The sequence below is a fragment of the Meriones unguiculatus genome, chromosome 2 (genome assembly GCF_030254825.1).
Source record: "Meriones unguiculatus strain TT.TT164.6M chromosome 2, Bangor_MerUng_6.1, whole genome shotgun sequence".
Taxonomy (NCBI): Eukaryota; Metazoa; Chordata; class Mammalia; order Rodentia; family Muridae; genus Meriones; species Meriones unguiculatus.
In genome coordinates this window covers 23,416,704-23,438,039 of record NC_083350.1, presented here as the reverse complement: position 1 = coordinate 23,438,039, position 21,336 = coordinate 23,416,704, and positions in this window count along the sequence as shown.

Here is a 21,336-nt window from a genome sequence, read left to right as displayed (position 1 = left end):
GAATGAACCAAGCTGCAGGTAAGTCCATACAACCAGAAGGCTCCTAGACGGTAGGTCTCCGTGTTTACTGCATGTTTCATACCTTGTGTGGTGTGCCAGAAACTTTTGCCTGGATTCTGTGCACCATGTGCATGCAGTGTAAGAGGAGGGCAGAAGAGCACGTTGGATTCCATGGGACTGGAGTCAGTTGTGAGCTACCACGGGAGTGCTGTGAATTGAGCCTGGGTCCTCTGGAGCAGCAGCCAGTGTCCACTGAGCCATCCCTCCAGCCCCACATGCCATCTTCAAGACTTTTATTACATTGTCTGTGTGTGTATTCCACAGTGCACAAGCAGAGGTCAGGGGACAGCCTTCAGTGTTGGGTCTCTCCACCGTGTGGATGCCCAGACACTGAACTCAGGCCAGGAGCCTTGGCAGGAGTCGCCGTACTTGATGACCCACATCCCCAACCCTCGTCCTAACTCCTGAAATCAAATCCCAGATAGAACTCCTCTTTTATTTTAGGTTTTGAGGCCAACTGAGAAAACATTATCTTGTGTACCTATCACTTATTTCTCTGATATAACAGCACTTAATCAGCCCTTAGAGTTAGGAGGAAAAATTCTGATGAATCCCAAGCAAACAGCAACAATACAACCAAGCAAAATGGAATGAATCCTGCAGAGGAAAAAAAAAAAGTTTAAAGGTCTTGGTTTTTAATACATCATAAATAATGTTTCCTAAGCCCTTTGATTAAGATTATCCCAAGAAGGAGCCACTAATTATTTCTTACTCATAGTTTTTCACACAAGATTATGTTTACAGTTTGAAAAAAAAAGTGATAGAATGTAATTCCCTAGAAGATTAAACCCAAACTTTCTCTCAGAATAATACCAAAATAATGCTGAGGCTTCTGAGAGATCTGCTTAATTCTTAACACGGACACAATAACACATCAAACAGGGTGCTGTGTAAAGCTTATGTTACGGTAATTGGTGGGGTCCCCAAGGGAATGAAGAAAGAGTTCCCCTCTAAGGGTCTGGATCAGATAATATTTTGGCATCAAGAGGGACTGTCTACCCTCATCTCCAGGGCGTATCTTGCTTCTAGGTTAGAAATCTTTATTTATGTTTTAATCCCAAGGGTGCCTTTTCCTGGCTTTTCCATTAGAAACAAACAAACAAAAGCTGCCCAAGCTGGCTGGAGATAGCTCCGCAGTGAAGAGCACTGGCTCCTCTTCCAGAGGACCTTGGCTCAGTTCCCAGCACCCACATGTGGTTTACAAGCACCTGTAACTTCAATTCCAGAGGATCTAATGCCCTCTGCTGGCTGCCACAGGTATTGCAAGAATGTGGTACACGCGGCAAGCAAAATGCTCACAACTCATAAAATAAATTTAAAGGCCGGGCAGTAGTGTGGCACACGCCTTTAATCCCAGCACTGGAGAGGCAGAGGCAGGTGAACCTCTGAATTCCAAGACAGCCTGGTCTACAAAGTGAGTTCCAGGATATACAGGGCTGCACAGAGAAACCCTGTCTCTAAAAACCATTTAAAAAAGGAAGAGGAGGAGTATGGGAAAGAGGAAGAGGAAGAGGATGAGGACAAGGACGAGAGCTAACCAAATAAATTACATTCCTATCCTCCAATTCACTTATTTTCTTTTGGTTTTATATGTTCTTACTTCATTCAAGTTATCTCTGTAGCTTTGAAAGACCTCTCCAACTCCATTTTACTTTGAAATACAGTTCAAGGTTATAGTCCATCGTGGCGGGGAATCACCTCGGTTAGAATCTGAAGCAGCTGGTCACCTTGCACCCACAGTCAAGAAGCAGAGCGAGGAATCAGATGTTGACGAATTCACTCTGATGGGAAAACCATGCTCAGCTCTGTCACCCACCTGTCCACGTGGATGCATGAGCTTATGAATATGTATACATGGGAGGTACATGACACGCCTCCTCTCTTTCCTCTAGGGAGAGCAGCCTGTTCTCTGCAGAATGCATTTGCAACACCGGTTTGGTTTTCCCTGTAATCATATTCTTTAATTAGTGGGAAAGTAATGAGCGATTTCATAAGCTCTACGTGGAAAGACAAAGTGCTATGAACCTTAAGAAATAACCACGGTATCAGTTAGAATGCTTTTGATCGGCAGTTCTTAACATGGGGGTCTCAGCCCCCACAGGGTTGCAAAACAGATCTCCTGCATATCAGATCCACAAGGGTAGCAAAGTTACAGTTATGAAGTAGCCGTGAAATAGTTTTATGGTTGGGGGTCACCCCAACATGAGGAACCTTATTAAAGGTTTGCAGCATCAGGAAGGTGGAGGTCCGCTGCTGTTAGCAACAGAAAGTCCTTAACTCATTTGGCCTAAAAAGAGAAAAAAGTTGACTGTTTCCTAAAGAATTCAGGAGGAAGGTGGGGACAAGGGCACTCAGAGATGTTTGGTTCAGTTTAATTTAAAAATATTCAGCAGGACCAACAAAATGGCTCAGAGGGTAAAAAGTGTTTTCTGTCAAGTCTGATGACTTGACTTTTTATTTCTTTAATTGAAAGATTTTTTTATGCATACAGCATGTTCTGTTTATGGTTTGAGCTCCCTTAACTTTTCCCAATTCCTCCTCAAACCCCTTCCTGTCTGTATCTACAGCCTTTCTGTTTCTCATTAGAAAGTAAGCAGGCATCTAAGGAATAATAATAAAACATAACCAGAACAAACAAATCAGAATAGAACTAAATAAAAAAAAAAAAGGAACCAAAGAAAAAGCACAAGAAACACGTAAAGATGCAGAGACACACATGTTCGCACACTCAGGAATCCCATAAAAACAAGAAAGCCAGAAGCCATAATATAGATGTAAAAGCCCTCCCTATAAGGCGACAAAATACCTCCAAAGATGTGTCCTTGACTTCATTTACTGTTGGCTGCCTGCTGCTGAGAATGGGCACCACCCTTAACAGCGGTTTATCTCCTCAATGACACTCCCTTGGAGAAAACTAACTTTTCATTTGCAGGTGGTTAGCAATTGGAGACTGCTTTTGGGTTAGGGATGGGTGCATCCACATCCCCTCTCAGCTCTAGGACCCCATTTGGTGCAGACCTGTGCAGGCCCTGTCATGCTGTTTCAGGCTCTGTGAGTTCATATGTGCTTTAGTTATGCAGTGTTGGAAAGGCCTTGTCTTCTCAGTGTCCTCCATCACCTTTAAGTCTTAGATTCCTCTTCAGGCTCGGGGTCCCTGAGCCCCAAGGAGAGGAGTTTGATGGAGACATCCCATTTAGCAATGAGCTTTCCAGTCCCTCTCTCCACAATGTCTGGTTGTGGGTCTCTGTGTTAGTTCCCATCTGCTGCAGGAGGAAGCTCCTGTGATGATGGCCCAGTGAGACTCTGATCTGTGAGCAGAGTGGAATGTCATTAGAAGTCATTTGTGTTCCTTTGCAGAACACTAGTATTTGGGTTTTTTTTTCCCCTTAGTCCCTGTTCTATCTAGTCTCGGGTGCTTGGTTCCCAAAGCAGTGTCAGGTACTTGTTCCATCTCTAGAGTGGGCCTTAAATCAGGTCTTGGCCGGTTACTCTCACAGGCTTTCGCCACCTTTGCAGTAGCATATTTTGCAAGGAGGGCATAACTGTGTGGTGTTTACATTTCTTCTTTGGTGAGTGTGTGGAGTACCCTCCTGTGTCATGAGCACTAGCCAGCAGGGGTAAAGCTTCCAGGTAGGCACCAACCAGTTCAACTTCTCCATGCAAAGCAATAGGGCTTTGCTGTCAGTTTGTGGTGATCAATCTATAGTTTTTGCAGCAGGCTGGGTTGTTGGAGGGGGGTTACCATGGAACCCCTTTAGCCAAGAACTCAATTAGACATACTCCATTCCCAGTACTGAAGCTTCATTTGGTGATGAGAGATGTCTTTGTGTCCACCAGTTTTTGGGGATTTCATTTAGATTGCCTTTATATACGTTTGTATATAAGAAGCTTCTACTGTATTAGGTTTCCATATGACTTCAAATGACCCTTAATTTTCGTGTCCCTCCCCACATTCCCTCTCTCCTCTCTTCTGTTTTATCCTCCTGTTCCGGGCTCCCACCTTTTTTTCACCCATCACTATTTTATTTCCCCTTTCTAGGAAGATCCATCCCTTCCTCCTAGTCCCTTGCTCTATATCTAACTTCTGTGGTTATAGAGATTCTAGCTTGTTTATCTTTGACTTTAGGGCCAATATCCACATATAAGTGAATGCGCATCATATCTATTTGTCTTTCTGAGTCTGGATTTTCTCACCCAGGATGAGTTTTTCTAGTCCCATTCGCTTACCTGTGAATTTCAAATTTTATCTTTTTAATGGCTCAGTAATAGTCCATTATGTAAACGAACCACATTTTCCTTATCATTCCTTTCCATTCATTGATGGGCACCTAGGTTGTTTCCAATTTCTGACTGTTAGAAATAGAGCAGCAATGAGCATGGTTGAATAAGTGTCTCTGCAGTAAGATGAAGCGTTCTCTGGGTATAATGCCCAAGAGTGATATAGCTGGATCTTAAGGTAGATGTATTTCCAGCTTCCTGAGGTACTGCTACACTAGTGGCTGTACAAATTCTCACTCCTACCAGCAATGGATGAGTGTTCCTCTTCGTTCACATTCTAAACAGCATGAGCTGTCATCTGTTTTATTAATCTTAGCCTTGATTATCTTGGATAAGTAAAAGATAAGAAGAAACTTTAAAGCATATCCCTGATAACCAAGGATGTTGAATGGCTTCTCAGCCATTCAAGTCTTCTTTTCTGAGAATTCTCTCTTTAGATCTGTATTCCAGTTTTTAATTGAATTATTTGTTTTATTGATGTGTAGTTTGTTTATTTCTTTACATATTTTTTCTATTATTCCTCTATCAGATGTGTTGTTGGTAAGCATCTTTCCATATTTGTTATCCTGCTGCTTTGTCAGAATGATGGTATCTTTTGCCTTGTTGAAGCTTTTAAGTTTCATGAGATCCCATTTCTTAATTGTTGGTTTTAGTGTTTGTGCTAATAGTGTTCTGTTCAGAAAGTCTTTCCTGTACCAATGGGTTCAAGGCTATTTCCTACTTTCTACTTTATCATATTCAGTTTATCTGGCCTTAAATTGAGGCCCTTGATCAATTAGAGTTGGGCTTTTGTTCATGTTTAATAAGTATATATTTATTTACATTCTTTTATACTCAGTCATCCAGTTCGACCAGCCCCATTTGTTGAAGATGGCACCCTTTCTCTCAGCATGTATTTCTGGCTTCTTTGTCAAAACTCAGGTGCCCATAGGTGTGTGAGCTTATTTCTGAGTCTTCAGTTTTATTCTATGGATAAGCTTATCTATTTTTACTCCAATACCATGGTTTTTATATTATTACTATAGCTCCATAGTACAGTTTGAGATTGGGGATGGTGATTCCTCCAACAATTCTTTTTTCATTCAGTAGTGTTTTAGCTATCTGTGTGTGAGTGTGTGTGTATGTGTGTGTGTGTATACGTATGTCCATATGAAGCTGCAAATTGTCCTTTCAAGCGCTGTGAAAGATTGTGTTGGAATTTTGATGGGGATTGCTCTGAATTTGTAGATTGCTTTTGGTAAGATGGCCATTTTAACTGTATCTGTTCTACTGATCCATAAGCATGGGAGATCTTTTCATCTTCTGATATCTTTAACTTATTTCTTCAGCATATTAAAGATTTTAATCATACAGGTCTTTCGCTTGCTTGGTTAGAGAAATGGAGAGCTCCAGATGGTGCTCCCCTTGACCTGCCATTTTCTCAAGACGCCTCTGCTACACACAGCCTAAAAGGACAGGCAGGCAGGAGTGCTGGAGTGTGAAGTGGGTGTGGTGGGCATGGGGCAAATGTGAATTTAAAAAACCAGAGAAACATGAGTCTATATTGCAGGGGGAGCCCCTTCGCCTTGCTTACCTCCAGGGGATGGAGGAGGCAAAATAGCTTTCAGTCGTTCGTGAGGTTTTCAGGAACATCTGCCTTTGCTCAGAGCTGCTCTGGGATGGGCTGTTTGCCCGAGTATCGTCTTAACAATTAGAACCAGACAGGATGATGCCAGGGAAATCAAGATGCCCGCTTGGTGTTATTAGTTTCATTAATAAAATAATTTAAGAATGGACTCAAGCCAAAGCTTAAAGATATTATATTAGAGTTCAAAAGAAAAATGCTCAGGGCTGCCAAGCTATAAATAGCAGCTGCCTGGAGAACAGGAAGGGAAAGAGAAGAGGGCAAAGAGCCATGTCTTTTAAGCCAGCATAGAGATAAGACCCTGGCAGACAAGAGGCTTTGTGGTGGTGTGGAAGGCTTTAGAGAAAGAGTGAAGCCCAGTGTTAGGTAAAGCATGCTTGGAGCACAGATAGAAGGAAATAAAGGAAAAATTAGGTTTTCTGAAAAGCAGGTGCTTTGTGAATTTTGGCTATGGCCCTGTAAAGCTGCTTCCACAGGGGGAAGGATTCTGGGAAGGAAAAATACAGCATCTCATTAAAGGACTAATTATTCCGCCCATCTCTTTAGCATGGTTTGCTCAACAATGTTGTTTAAATTCCCCTGCTGTGGTTCTCTACTTGTCCTGCGGTGTTTTGGAGGGATGTGTCAGACTTCTTCCTTGGATGATTTTGCAGATTCAATCCTTCCCAGTGGGTAAGGAAGGGTGGCTGGGCAGAAAAGCCGAGAGCTTGCCAGGCAGATCCAGCCACCCTGGACTGGAGCTGCTGAGCAGATATTAGCAAGCAGCCAGAGCTGGGGAAGATGCATGGGGAGCGCTGGGAACCACGAGTCTAGTTCCAGAGACTGCACAGTAACATAAGAGCTCAATCTTGCCAAGTCCCTGGGGTTTGTGTGGACGTCTGCCTGCTCGGCTGATCTAACTCTGTGGCACTTCATGTGTCTGTGAGATGGCGAAGATGTGATCTTTCAAGAAACAGCAATTGCTGTCCAGAGATACAACTTCCCATGGTTCTGTTCTTGCAGCACCGTCAATAGGACCAAGAGCCTGGACCAGCTAGGCAAGCGCTCACCACCAAGCTACCCTCCTAGCTCTCAAAATTTGATGCCTGGGAGTATACAGGTCCAATCCTGGCCCACCTGCCATATTCATTTGTGGTGGTGTGTACTGCTACATCCTTGTGGGCAACCGTCTAGTACGTCCATGTGCGCTGACGTCCTGTATCTGTGAGTCTAGCTGTGTAGTATTGCACTCCTGCGCATTTCGGTAATAGTGCATCCGCGCACCACTCAGTCATACAGCCAGGCGTGTTGCTTTCTGAGGATGGGTGTGATTGCTCCTGTAGAAGTGAATCCACGTGTTCTCCTTCAGTTGTGGTTTCATGTACCCACACGGCCTGCTGTTCACGGGCATCTGTGTCGTCACTGTGCAAGTAAATACATAGACCCACCGATACTAGGGCATCACTTTGCACTGCTGTGTTTCTGCCCTCGTACTTCACGTGCGTGTGTACTGCTGAAATAAACACTCTCACACGCTCTGCTTTCCGGTCCCCACTGCTGTGCTCGCACATCTGCATGCACTCTCGGTACAGCTGTTCTTGCTTCTGTACTTTGACCTTCATTTGCATCGTGTACTTGTCCACCATGGTGGCACTACTCTATTGCTCAAAATGTGTGCCCTGCTGCTCTAGCCCAGTCCTATGACGGGACGCACAAGCACACCCATCTGCTTTGCTCTGAATGTGCGTAAAGTTCCACCGCAGTTGCAGGTCTTCAGTTTCTGCAAGGACGCTATTCTTTAGTGCTTTAGTAACAGGTGTGTGTGTGTGTGTGTGTGTCCTTTTCAACTGGTAAATTCATGTGCCGTGATGTAAAAGTGTATTCTTGCATGCTGCTCTCCAGTATTTCCAAGAGTGCTGATTCCATACCCCCGTGAGTCCTGCTGTAGCGTCCTATTTCTGTGCCTGTGTGTAAGAGTCCATCTTTGTGGACTGTGCTCCTATATCCACGTGTGCCATTCCAGCAGAACATGTGCGATCACCTCTCTAATGCGTGCTACTTTCTGGTACATCTATGATCATGCCCATTACAGTGCGTCTGTGGGCGGTGCGTGAGTAGCGCTACTGTTCCTGCTGCTGTAGCGTCACTTCCGTTTGCACTGTGTATTTTGCACCGCCGTGCATTTGTCCTCCCAAAGTCTTCCTCCCTGCAGTGCGAGGTCAGGAATGCTTAGAGCTGGTCTAGTGAATCGTGTGAGGAAGTCCACTAGGACATTTACTTTCAGCGATGTAGAACATGCTGTGCGCCTCTGTCTAGTATTTCCATGCGTGCTGATGCCCCTTTCTGTGTAATATTACTGGTACATTATTACTTTTGTGTGCACTTCTGCGATAGTTCTTCGGAGTACGCCTGTAGTTGTGCAACCGCGTGATGAGAACATGCAAGGTCACTCTTGGGACACTGAATCCATGTGAGATCATTTACATTTATATCTGCGTGTGGCTAAGGAGTACAACAGTGAGCCAGGATGGACCAGAGCTCCCTGCAGCCGGAAGTGAAGGGACGGTGGGAAGAACAGTCGCACGGCCAGAGCTGCCCACACCGGATGCACGGAAGCAGCAGCGATCACAGATCTCCTGGAGAGCGGAGCACCTGGGAATATTTCTGTAGCCGCGCACCTTGACCTTGACGTACTAGTGCATATGTAGAGCGATGCACACTGGGACCCTGCTGTCGGCTTGACCGCTTTATCAGAACACATGGATATCCACAAGCTGCAGTCCACACAGCAGCACGGACGGAAGTACAGGTAGAGGAGGCCACACGGATTCAATATTAGCCACGGTGCTAGGCAGGAGTTCACAGGAACATACTAGTACATCACTGGACATGAATGTACAGAAGAGCAATAAACACACATCTGTTACTAAGATACTATGCAATCACTTATTTGCAAAAACAGACGTACCGTTACCACAGCGTAAAGTGACAGGCGTGTACAACAAAGCAGACAGATACACTTGTACACGCGTGAATACGCATTCACCAAAACAGCCACACACTTTTTAGGGAGTAGATCAGTGAGTGGGGATGGAAGAGTACACAGGGAAGATGGAAGACAGCCACTGTACAGCCACACGAAAGGGTTTACGACTGCGTTGTACAAAGACGTGCCTGAGGAGCAGTGATCGTAGGTTTAGCAGGAAGCAGCACACAGGCATTGAAGTACTCCTGCACAAGCAGAGAAGGGCACACTCATGTCTTGATAGCAGCGTGTCCACGTATTTACTGGCACATCAGAGCACACTGATGCTTGGGAACAGCAGTCCACAGAGGTGAACGTGAACAGGAACACACAGAAATACAAGTGAAGGGATCAACGTTGATTTATTATTACAAGTTTCCTACAGCAAGCGTCATGGGTGTCCACGTACAGCCTTACACATAGCATATTGTGAGGACTTCAGTTTCCTTCCCTCTTCTACACCAGCCCTGCCTCGCCAGGAGATGGAGAGGCAAAGGGATCTCCTGTGGAGATTTTGTTTCACCAAGAACAAGAAAGAAGGCCATACCTGTGGCAATGGCCACTCCTCCGTCTCAGCTCTATTCCCGGAATGCTCCTGAATGCAGGAACCAATCTCAGTTAACTACCTTGGGGGATTGGAATGTAATCCAGCCTCCAGTCCTGGCCCTGTAGGCCCAGAGAGCTCTGATGTTCATAGCCAGAGCCAGTGTCTGCACTGAGTATGCTGGTGAGAAATTAAGTCACCTTCTCAAGATGTGGGGAATAACACCTGCATTTTATTCCTTACTAGGATGTCTCTGGGGAAAGGGAGCATACCAAGGGAATCTCTAAGAAAGAAAAAGAATTTCAGAGAAAGAAAAAAAAAACCTTATAGAATGGATTGTGGGTCAATTCCTGTCAGCTTGAGCTATCTCCTATTCCATCCTTTAATGACCAGGTTTTAAAATTGATTTATTATTTTTGTGGTGATGTGTGTGTGAGTGTGTGTGTGTGTATGTGAACTCAGGTACACTCATACCATGAGTGTGCAGAGGTCAAGGACAGCCTTGTGGTGCAGGTATAGAACTAGATCATCACCTTCCTGCTAGCACCTCCCAGACCCAGACCCTAATTTTAACAGGAACAACTTATTCCCAGGATGTGTAGCTTCACTAGTCTGAGCTGAATGCACTTGCTTAGCCCTCCTTCTTCTGATCCTGCTCCTGGACACCTGAGACCCCGCCCTTCTTTGCTTCCTTAGACATGTCCACCAGCATCTGCTGTTTCCTACCCCGCCAGCCCAGACATAAACAGGCAGGGCTTACTCAAAAGGTGGCTTGACTGTGCACTGTGACCTCGGTGTGCCGGGCCATCTGCTGATCCCAGCGGCAACACAGGACAACTGTGTGACTCGCTGAAACAAACAGCTTCATGGGTGTTTCCTACAGCAGTGGGGTGATACAGAGAAAGTTGTGTCCTTAAAGAAAGAATTTTCAGGGGTTGGAGAAATGGCTCTGGTTAAAAGCACTGGCTGCTCGTCCAGAGGACCTGAGTTCAACTCCCAGCACCCACATGGCAGCTCAGGAGCACCTGTAACTCCTGTTCCAGGGCATCCCATGCTCTTTCCTGGCACCAGGTGTGCACAGAGCACAGACATACACAGAAGCAAAGACACCCATTCCCACAAAATAAATAATTAGGACTCTTTCTCTCAGCAACTGTTAACTGGCGGCCTGTGAATCTGCTCCTTGTGTGGCCTCCCCCACTTACCAACACTAGCTGTATAAAATCCTTGGGGGGGAGGTCAGCCTGGTGAGCCCCTTCCCCTTCGTGGCAGACAGAGTCTTTGTGTAGGTCTCCTGCAGGTAGGCACAGCTGCTTCAGGAGGGCAACTGCCATCCATGCCATACCCGAGGACAGCTTTCACATAACACAAATACTGAGAACAGGGACAATGTCTTTGTGTCTGCCCCATTTATGAAATGGGGCCAACTGTATCCTCCTGACAGGGTTATTGTGACACTTGATGAGAACAGATCTCTTGTAGGAGTGCTTGTGCATAAGAGATCATCAGTGTGTGCATGTGTGTGTGCATGTGTGTGAATGAGTGTGTGTGTGAGTGTGTGTGTGTGTGTGTGTGTGTGCGCATTTTTTGGGAATTGAGCCTGCAGACAGATGCTTTACTATTGAGCAGTATCTGAAGCCCAGCTAATGGTATGATTATTTTCCACAGACTTCTCCCTCAAATAAGGGTGTGGTTGACTCTGTTAGTCTCTGAGAGATAAGATAAGAGGGCATCCCTTCTCCTGTGAAACCACTAGTCTAGGAAGGGCTGGTTGTACAGAAACATATCCGGGAAGATGAATGGAAAAACAACTGGAGGCCTTGGGCTCTCCTTATGTCAGCTCCCGAGAAGAGCTCTTTGGGCCATATTAGAAACTGAGGTCCTGAAGGGCAGATGCTAGCTGAGAAAATGCTTCATGGCTCCTCCTGGGAGATTTAGAAGCATCCTCTTGTTGGTCCTTGACTCTAAACATGGAAGATTCACTGGCCCCACCCACGCAGGTGTGTAGGCAGGAGGAATCTAGTACTCTACAGAGACTTGAGATAACAGCATCTTGTCACAAAAAGTACTAAAACTCTAGTGAACCTTGAACAGTTGGACCAGTGCTCAGGTTCATGACGACAGAACTCGGTAGGTCACAGAGGTTCTGACTAGCGTGAAGCATGCTCTGGGTTGGGATGGAGGAAGGTTTTCAGTGACCCTGAATGAACGATTTCCCCAGTCATCCTCCATCACTGTCCCAAGCAATGCTAGTCCAGGTTTGGCTCAAGCAAAGCAGTCAGTCTAAAAATGAAAGCAAGAACCAGTGGGGAATGATTTACAGAGTGCAGGTCGGGAAGCTGTTCTGAGCAATGAGAGGAGACCCAGATGGAGGCAGGCTTTTGCAGGGGCTGGGGCTGGTCAATCTAAGAGGAAGACTTTGGAAAGCCCCCAACCCCCAAAATGATTGCCAGGTCTGGAAGTTGTAGGGAAGTGGGTATGTAGTTTCTTTTCTGCTTTTGGGGGTGTGGTTGGCTGCTATAGAGCCCCCAAGCCAGCAGAGAAGGAATCATCAGAATGGACAGCAGAGGGCAGAGTCAGGATGGACATACCTATTCCTGTCTTCCCCCATCACCTATGCAGCAGTGTAGGAGATCCAGAGAGTTGGTTTCTCTCTGTGCCAAGGCTCTAGGCTTAGGATGGTAGAACCCACTGCTCAATATTGCTCTCGGTGGAAGCCTCTTCTGGTCAAAGGTCTTCAGATCCCAAGGTCCAGAGAGCAGTGGCAGAGCAGAGTTCCCTAAGGTTGAGTCACTGTGTCTGGGCGAAGTATGATGGTGTTAGAGCAGTGATTCTCAGCTACAGTTCCTCGTGTTGTGATGACCCTCAACCATAAGAATAATTTTGTTGCTCTTCATAGCTGTAATGTAAATAACTTTGTGTTTTGATGGTCTTAGATGACCCCTGTGAAAAGATCATTACACATCACAGGTTGAGAACTGCTTAGTTAGAGGAACTGGGCTCCAGCCAGAGGATGGCAGCCAAACTGGGAGCATCCTCTGTTTATTTTAGACATATATTTAATAGTTGAAGATATGGAAAACATCAAACTTCAAATCCCACTTTCCACTTCAGGTCATCTAGAACAGTGGTTCTTAACCTGTGGGTTGCGACCCCTTTGGGTCAAACAACCCCTTCATGGGAAATTTCAAATCAGAAATCCTGCGCATAAGGATTCATCACAATAGCAAAATTACAGTTATGAAACAGCAACACAAATAGTTTTATGGCTGCAGGTCACAACTTGAGGAACTGTATAAAAGGGTCACAGCATTAGGAAGGTTGAGAACCTTCTAGAATCTGGCAAGGGGAGGGAGGTGATGCCAGTCTCCCTTCCTAGCTATCATTGAACATCTGCAGAAACTGCCAGAGCCCTCCTGCAAATGGGCACACCCCTCCTGTGAGCCATGTACACTGACGACCTCTGGGCGGCAGGCCCCAGAGCTCAGGAACTCCTCCTTTGGGTAGTAATGTCCCCATCTTTCCTCCCTCAGGGCCCACCTCACTTCTGGCCTCCCCTAGGTCCCCTCTCTGGCTCTACTCTGGGCACTCCTCACCCCAAGCAGACTCTTAGGCTCTGCATGGCCTCCCCAGAGGTGGGCAGGAAAGGCTTGGGTAGAGATGGTGTTAATTAAAGCTCACAGTAACTGTCTGCTTCGCTGGTGTTCTAGCCAGCCTGGGGGAGGCGGAGCTGTGCTGTGCTTTGTAGCTAATGTTGTCTCCTTCACTGGGAACCTGTTCTTAAAAATCTGGGTGCAGCTTGTTAACTGTACAATAGTGGGTAGGAAGCCACAGCTCCCTGCCACCAGGACAGCTTCTTAATGACAGGTACATTGATGGCCCTCAGGCCTGAGAATTCCAAAGACCACTCTGGCTATGACACTCAACCTGCTTGTGTGACCTTAAGCAGAACACTTCAGCATCACTTACATGCTTGGTGTCTAAGTACCTCTCTTATCACAATTCCACTATAGATGTGTCATTTAGGATTTTATTGCTGTGAATAGATGCCATGACCATGGCAACTCTTACAGAGAAAAGCAGATAATTAGGGCTTGCTTATAGGTTCTGAGGTTTAGTCAGAGGAAATCCTGTGGCGTGAAGGCAGACATCATGCTAGAGGAGCAGGTGAGAGTTTTACATCTAGATCAGCAGGCAGCAGGAAGAGAGAGAGTGACACTGGGTCTGGCTTGCACTTCTGAACACTTAGAGCCCACCTCCTGTGACATACTTCCTCCAACAATGCTACACTTCTGATATTGCCACTGAGTCTGTGGGGACCAGTTTCAATCAAATAATCAAAATAGATATCTAAGATGTAGCAGGTCTTTTAAAAGCAGCTCCCCTCTGCTTTGCACATGTTAGAGATGTGTTTCAGTGAACACTGAATGAACTGCACAGCATGCCCTTTCATAAAGGAGGCTGAGAGGGAGACTTTTCTCAGGTTTAACCATTACTAGATTCTAAGGTCTCATATTTCAAATTCATTATTGTCCCTGGTTGCTGTTTTATTTTTGCCACCTGCTAGTTTGATACAATCTGGAGATTTTGCAAGGCATGATGGGGATGTACTGAGAAGAGTCTCAACACTCAAGGAACATGGGGCTCGGGATGAGAACTAGAACCCAGCAGTGCAGGTTTGACAAGGCATCCTCACTTGTCCATCTGAGTATCCCACAGATCACCCAAGACAAATGTGTGCAGACAAACACTGCTCCCTACAGACTCCACCCTCCCCTCCTTTCCACCACAGCCGTGAACTCAGTGGGTGGGATGACAGCCTGTCTTGACACTGAGTCATGATCTCCTAATCTCTACCTGGCTGCTCAGCCACACACCTGCACTCTAGCTGGTTACTCGGCACACGGTCATCTCCTGCCACTTTCCCATTATACGTGACCAAATGCTTTGTTAGAGGAGACACTTTAAGACACAGCTCTGACAAGCTAAGGATGACAAGCTAAGGAAGTACCCTTCCCTCACATGTCTGCCGTCTGCTGCTATGCTGGAGGTGTGATTCAGGTGCTGGAGCAGCCATCTTGGTCCCTGTCATGAAGCCATGTCTTGTGGGAGTTCAGCAACAACACGGAAAGAACTCACCTCCCTGACAGAACACCTGGATTCCATCCTGAACTGTCTAGTTTTCTCTGAATTTCTTTGGTCACTATCAGCCAAAATTAAACCCATTCACCTATTCCTTCGACTCTACCTGCAATTGATTACTTAGCCTTAGTGACTTAGAATTTTTTTTTTTTTTTTTTTTTTTTTTTTTTTTTTTTTACTATATGTTGGGGTGTATCTTAAATTGATCCACTTTCTCTCTTTCTATCAGTTTCCTAGTTCAGGGCTTTGCCAACTACTGCTATACTGCTTGGGCTCCCATGGCAGATAGTTTTTCTGTCCCATTTAACACAGTGGGCATTCCTTCACTGAGTTACTTACAAACACTCATTAGAGCCTCTCCTTTCCCCTCCCTGCCTTTTATCCCCTCCCCTCCTGGCCTTTCCTCTCCCCTCCTCTCTTTCCCTCTCCTTCCCTCCTCCACACCCTATCTTCTCTTCTATTCCCCACCTTCTCCATCTGGCTAAGCTCTGCACAACCATCAGGTTGATCTACTTATTCCTCACTGTAGTCAGAATTAAATACTCCCAACTCCCAATTCCTCTGTGAAATCATTCCTTTAAAGTCAGTGGGACACACACACACACACACACACACACACACACAGTCCAGACAGAGTAGGGAAAAATGGAGGAAGGGTTTCTGTAGAAGGTTTCAGGGTAACAGGGTGAAGGCGTAAAAATGTCAAATAATACAAGAGAAAGTAAAATAAATTCTCTGTGGCCCATGGGCCTAAGCCAAGCTCCGGAGAGCAGCCTGAGGTTTCTGCAACTCCCATCATACCCATTCCTTTGGACGTGCCTGGCAACTCCCACTGAGCATTTCATCCTTGCGCTGGCAATGCCAGGGAATTCTGAAGCTCAAGGGCCAGCAAGAGGGCTCAGCAGGCTATATTTGACTTTCATCCCCAGCGCCCACATGGTAGATGGAGAGACCAGACTCCCACAAGTTGTCCTCTGTATCTCCGCATGTATGTACCCACATATATAACAAACACAAAATAATAAAATGATATAATATGATGAAAAAGATGTAGATCAAACAGACAGAGTCCAGGGACAAACAATTCACCTAGAGCTGAGTTTTGACAAGCCAAGCTTCTTCAGTGGGGGAAAATGACCAAATCATGCTGAGACAGTAGGTGCAAGCAGGAGTTGGATCCTCGCCTCACAGTGTTTTCTGATTTCTGTCACTAAACACATGAGATCAGTAACTGAGAAAGAAAACCAAGGATCCCAATGGCTCTTTGGGATCATGCTTTTGGAGGTCTCTGTCCCCCATCAGTTGTCCTGAGCAGACATGGGGCCTAAATGGAGGCTGAGGAATAAAGAGCACCTAGGATTTCACTACCGTCTTGCAGGACTTGTCTCCAAAACACCAGGCCTTCCTCTGGTCTTGATCTCACAAATGGTCTGTCACCTTCCAGCTGCATCGCTGGGGGACAAGTCCCTAGCACACAGACCTTCGGGTGTGGTAGGTAAGCTTCATTGCCGGCCTGACTGGGTTTAGAATCACCTGGGTATGCACTTCCTGTGTGTCTAAGGGGGTTTTCAAAAAGGGATAACTGGAGTGGGAAGAGAGTGGTTCACACCCATGACTCCTGACCCTGCACTGAAGTGAAAGGGGGAAAGTGAGGTGAACATCAGCATCCCCTCTGCTCCCGATGCCAGCACAATGTGCCTGCCCACTGCCTCCCACTCATGCCACCACCATAGGGACCATATCCTCAGATGGTAGAGCAAAATAACCGACCTTCCTTAGACTGACTGGTCACGTATTTTGTCACAGCTAAGAGAAAAACAGTTAACACAGGGGCACTTCATGTATGACCAATAGCACACACAGAACTCTGCTTGAAATTGAAGTCGTACCTAAATGTAATAAACACTTTACAACCCTAAGAAGACACGGGGGTAAATCTTCATGACTATGGATTTGGTAAAGAGTCTTAAATATTACATCAAATGAACAAAGAACAAAGTAAAATAATGAGTGTGCTTTCATGAAAATGTCACATGATAGTTAAAAGACATGCGGCATCTACAAGGTGAAAGAACAGTCCTCAGAATGGAAGGAAATCTTTGAAAATCATACTTGACATGGGATTTGTGTCAACAGTATATAAATAACTTTCAGCTCAGTAGTAGGAAATCCAATTTTATAGTGGGCAAAAGATCTGAATAGTCACTTTTCAGAAAATATCTACAAATGACCACTAAGCTCTGGAAAAAAGCCTATCATGATGATCTAGAAAGCACACATCAAACTCCCGGTGAGAAGGACCTCACACACATCAGGACAGGCAAAGTCAAAAGGGAAGGTATCAAAACTGTGGAGAAGGTGGAAAGCAGGTATGAGGGTGGGAAAGAGAAACAGGCCAGTAAGAGCCACAGCTCTCACCATAAAGGGAATAGAAAACAGTTTAACCTGGAGCCACTGTGAGTGACCATGGCCCGGGAACTCACATTTAGGTTTTCCCCAGATTCCACATTCCAACGTAGAAGCAGTTTCACAGGGGTTTTATAGGTTTGCACGATAGAGAAAGTCATAACTCATGATAAGTTCAGAATACATTGGTGGGTGTGTCAGAAAGGCAGATCCATTTGGATCTGGGGAGGACCCACGGGGGGAAGATTTTCTACAGGCCCGGGATGCTCTCTGATGGCATCCTTAGCTCTTGGATTGGCGGGAGCCAATGGTCTAAGAGCTAAAAGCTAAAAGCTTCTAGGATGTTTTATTTGTTATCCCAGGATGTGAGTTCTAAGTAAATACCTTTTGGGACGTTTTATTTATTGTCACGAGATGTTACTTCAGGTACAGAGTGGGGCAAGGAAGGGCTGTTCAGAAGGCTACAACTAGCCCAAGCTGAAGTAGTCAGCCTCTGATTCTACACAATTCCAGTCTCCCCACAGTACTGAAATTCCCATCAGCCCATCATTCTCTGCAGACAGACACTCCTTCCATGAGTTTTCTTTACAACTAGAAACAGCCCTTTCAGCCACTTTGGCAAACATCCTGGCAGTTCATCAAATGATTAAACATGGAGTTTAAATGATCAAACATGGACTGTGACCCAGCTGGTTTAGTCTCACATAGTCAAGAATGAAAAGTGTGTATGTTCACGCTGACATGTCTGTGCTTGTAGCATGTTTGTCACAGTCCAAAGAGAGGAACAATCCAAACACTCATCAGTGGATAAATCTGTGAGCAAACTGGGGCATCCATGAAGAGGATATTATTCTGCCACAAAAGAGAGCGAAGGTCTATGCTTTCCTGTGGGTGGATCTTGCAAACAGCACGTTTAGTGAGAGAGCAAGTCACAAGAGACCGTTAGGATGTAAGTGAGGACTAATATGAAGTCCAGCACAGAAAACGGTATAGAGAAAGAAAGTGAATACGTGGTTTCTAGGTTTGGGAACACACAGGGAATAGGTGGGGTGAGAGATGAAAGAATTTCTTCTTGAAGTAGTGAAAATGTCCCAAGATTGGCTGTAGCCATGGGTGCCTATGTGTGCTCACACTGGAAAACTGCTTTGAAATGCATTTCCTGAAGCTCGCCATTGCTCTCTGGGCCTTCAAAAGTCAAGAAAGAAGTACAGTCTCAGCTAACGGTCCAGGATGTTCATCTCCCCTTTCAGATGGTAGCCGTTTCTCTGCCTACCAGGCTCACCAGCCAGGCCAATCCATCATGGTCAGTCCCAGGGCCTTCTTAGCCAAAGACACGCTGCTCCAAACAGCCTGAATATTGGCTGCACATATGTCTGTAAACACCGTTAAACTCCTTGGTCACACCTGCGTGAAACGCTTTGCTTCTGTTGAATCTGGGGCTGAGTAGACCTGCGTTCACATCTAGGCGGAATGTATATAGAAGGCTTCCCTTCTATACCCCAGACCTCTCTGCTCCTTGTGCCTTGGGTGGTACGACTTCCAGAAAGTTGGATGAAATCTATCTTCTCAAGGCTCAAGTTTAACTTGCAACATTCCCACTGGAGCTCGCGCCGCTGAGTACAGTCGTCCTCAAATCGTGGGGGACTTCATGGTCTCTACATCTAGCTTTGCTGCTCTTTGGTGACAGTCCACGCTCTCAGATTGGTACACCCTATCAGGGATGAACGAGGGCAGTCGTGAGCGCTTCTCGGCTGCCCACACCCACAGAAGCTTTAAGCCGGGTGTTCTCTTTGGAGTGAATCTCCTTTTTAGGACTGTTGATTCTGTCTGCCAGGCTGCAGAATTTCAAGCTGGAAGCAGTAATTTGGCCGAGTCTGCCCTCTAGTGGTCATCTTGGGACCTTCACCTGCGGTGCGCTCGTCAGGATCTGTTTTTTTTAGAACGACCTATCTGCCTCCCAGGGATCAGCTGCATAACAAAGGATGGTAGGGCTGCTGTAACGGCTCTGGCTAAGCTCTTCACATCCGTGGTCAGGATGGTTACCCGGAAATGCTTAAGGCAATTCGCATTTTGGCGCTGGAGCCTCTCCCATAGGACGCAGTTTCTAAAGCAAACCAAACCAAAGAGGGCTCTCCTGCTGCTCACACAGACGCACCCTCGGTGTTGACGTGAAGTTGCAGTCCTCAGGGAAGCAGCTCAGAAACAGCAGTTGCCGCAGGCAGAGAGGTGCCCGTGTTTTACTAGCACATCCGAACCCATGGGGGCGGCGGACAGTCACTCCCATGGGTGCGCTAGTACGGCAGCACTCACGGAAACCCGAGTGAAGGAGAAGAGACGGCTTAAACATTGGCGCGATGGCGAGTGGAAAGACTTCTACAAGGGCGGCGCAGCCGTACAGAGGTGTGCGGCTACAGAAGTAGGGTAACACTATGGTAGAACTCACGGGTGCATGACATCAGCCCTCGTGGAAGTGGACAACAGCACACAAGGACAGGTGTATGCGCGCCGTACCACTGCACGCGGCTATGCTAACAGAGCAGCATTCACAAGTAATTACCAGAGCGCCACAGGATCGCACGTCTGATGTGCTACCCCTGCAGCGCCAACTTGCGCCCATGTGCAACAAATCAGACACACGTACCTGCGCGTGCGTAGGCCTTAACTTTACAGCAGCAGTGCACCCCTTTCAAGGAGTGGATCGCGTGCCGGCGTGCGCAAGTGCTCCGTGCGGATAGACGCGACGGCGCAGCCGCGAGAATGGTTGCATCACAGGCTCGCCTCACAGACAGGCGGCCACAGAAGCGATTGTAGAGTCACTAGAGAGCGGTGCGAGTGAAAATATCTGTGTAGCAGTGCGCCTGGACACTGAGATACTAGTGCAGAAGGAGAGTGACACAGCCTGACGACCCAGCCTCAGGGCTTCCGTGTACTCATTAGCGCATCAGAACACAGGGATGTCTGAGGACGGCAGTCCACCCCGGGTGCAGGAGCGACACTGTCATACAAGTAAAAGGGTGCAGAGACATTCAGTAAAGCCACGCATGGATGCACAACCACAGCCCCGCACAGGGGGGCAGTTACAGAAACGCACACGAACGTGACTCCTGGAAGTACAGCCCCGGCCTACAAGGGCCCGCGAGTCCATCCCTGCGCGTGGACGTGCCGTTAGAGCAGTGTACACCAAGCTCTGCCACTGCACACGGTGTCTTCGTGAACACTTCGTGAGGTGCTGCGGCGGCGGCGGCAGCATGAACTGCAGCTGCCTTTACGGCAGGGCCGGAACTGCGGCTGCCTTTACGGCAGGGCCGGAACTGCGGCTGCCTTTACGGCAGGGTCGACGCACGCACGCCCCTGTAAGCTCTGTACATGCCTGAACTTGTCGAAGTCCCTCGTGACCGGAGATCCCTGAGCTCGGCCGGATGGGGAGCCCCCTTTGTCGGCCGGGCTCGCTCTTCTCTGCCTGAGAGATGCCACGTAGCACTTAGGGAAGTTAAAGGCTCAGCTCCCGCTCTCCTGAAGACCGATGGCCAGGAATGAGGGAGCGGCTCATGCGCTAGGACACGGGTTCGCACATTTGTAGGAGTGGAGCACCAGCATGTACAGGTACACAGGACAAAGGGAAGTAACCGAACGGGAAGCCTGAGCACCGCGTATTTGTTCTGTAACAGAAGCTACATATGTTCACTAGCGGGCAGCTCACATGAGGTTCTCATCGTAGCAGCGCACCTGGACCCTGAGGTCCTAGTGCAGAACGAGGCATCACTGCGCACAAACGTGTGTTAGGGCACCCACACAATTCTGTCTGTGTAGCGTCGCACCATGGCATCCTTGCAAAAACCAGAGTGCCAGTACTGGATCCTAGCAGAGGAGATGAATGCTCTTGTACCGCCCTGAAGCGGCCCAGGAGGGCCCAGGTTAGAACAGCGGTACACGGGATGGAAAAGCCCAGAGTACAAACGTTAGTAAGCGTAACCAGCGTGAAGCCTGCGCTTCTAGTCCACCGCCCACGGAGGCGCGGCAGCAGAAAGGGCCAGACAGTTCGGCGAGAATGTCGTCAGAGCAGTCCACCCGGACACTGAACCAGCAACGCAGAAATAGCGCGGTGCACACTGGGGCCATGACAGTATGGTATCCACGAAGTTACGAGCACATAGGAACGCACGGATGTTAGTGGCCACGTATGTACGTACAGCACACATGGAACACATGTAGACGGGTCCACACAGATTCAGTATCTGTGACCCCCCACCCCAGGCTGAATCCATGTGCGTCAAGCAG